The following is a 1,678-nucleotide window of genomic DNA, read 5'->3' on the forward strand; positions in this document are numbered from 1 at the left end:
TATTTACTTAGAAAAGTCTGTCAATTCTTGGCGTATATGAACACAATGTAAAATTTTCCTTCATTTTATCACCTTAATGCCATGCTGCATAAGTACTGTCCATTTTTCAGCATAAATTCCTAGCAGGAAGCACTTTTGGCTGTTGAACCTTTCTCGGAACAGAAGTGTATGCAAAGGGATGTTTAGTAAATGCCATTAGACAATGACTGCCTGTGTTTAATATTTATTGAGCATCAATAGGGATCTTGAGACCTTGGTCCAGAATGAAAAGCTTCAAAAAAAGCCTATACTTAATTAAGAAAAACATGGTACCTGCTCCCAAGAAGCTTATCTGCTGAAGCAGACAACAGTGGTGTGGGTGTACAGAGAAAATTAATTTTTTTTACCTAAGTGCGGAAAACAACCACTACCTTTATGAAATTGCAGGATTTATCTCCTTCTCTCTTAAACTTGTTTTTCTTTGTGAGGGCCTCATGTTAAATGTCTGGCAAAGAATGAAGACAGAGAAGGCTGGCACAAGGACAGGGGGATGAGGCAATGAAGAAAAGGGATAGTAACAGATGGTGTGGTGGTAGGCTCTATGGCCTGAGGGAAGGAGCAGTTGGGGAAGAAATAGAGTTCCTATAGGTGACTGCTGTATTTTCTATGTTTTAAAATAATTAAAATGTACCATCATCATTACGATTAATTAATATGTAAGTTCAGGTTGCAAAGGAGACCAAACAGGAGTGAACCAAACATTGATATCTTTTCTTTCAGGCATACTAAAAGCACAGCTGTGATAGAAGGCAGGATTGGCATGGATTTAAAACATATCACAGTTTATTAGGAATGACTTCATAATGCATCCCTATTTATACTGCCAGAGATTAGAGAACTGAGAATAAACTGGGAAACAATTACAAACTATGGTTCTGTTTATACTCCCATAGCAAAAAAATTAATGTCTGTTAGTTTATTCTCATTCCATATCTTGTATATATTAGGGTCAGCCTGGAAAGTTTTGCTTATGTGTGGAAGATACAGCTAATTGTATAATTAAAATGTTTGTTTTATACAGAACATTTTTTGATCCAATCAACAAAAGAATTTTAGTCCCCAGTCTACATGTTCCAAAAGTTATCTTCTGCCACATTGATTGGTATCTGATTACTGTGTGATAATTTCATCCCAGGTTTCCCAGTTCAGAATGACTATGAATTTAGGGAGATAAGACAAATAGTCAAAATCCAAAAAAAGGCTGGAAGTGAAGTTTTGGAGAAACCAAACAGATGTTAATGTTCCAAATCACAGAGAAGTAAAAGGCAGAGACAGCAAAGACTGTTCAAGGTGAAGGAAAAGATCAAGAGAGAGATGGTAATAACTAGCAAAGGAAGCAGACACCCAATCATGTTCTTGAAGCCAGTGATTCCTTGGCAGAGTTGACATTAGATTAAAATCTTAAAAGGCACTGCTCATCTGTGCTGTATGGATGGAGAAGTCTTGAGGCTACTGTAAGAATAAGATGGAAAGCCAGAGGCAGGAGGCTTAAATCCAAAACATGAGAACACCAGAAAACTCCTGGCTCTGGGGAACATTAATCAATAAGAGCTCATCCAAAAGCCTCCATACCTACACTGAAACCAAACTCCACCCAAGAGCCAACAAGTTCCAGAGCAAGACATACCATGCTAATTCT

Source organism: Bubalus bubalis, chromosome 1 (assembly GCF_019923935.1).
Source record: "Bubalus bubalis isolate 160015118507 breed Murrah chromosome 1, NDDB_SH_1, whole genome shotgun sequence".
NCBI lineage: Eukaryota > Metazoa > Chordata > Mammalia > Artiodactyla > Bovidae > Bubalus > Bubalus bubalis.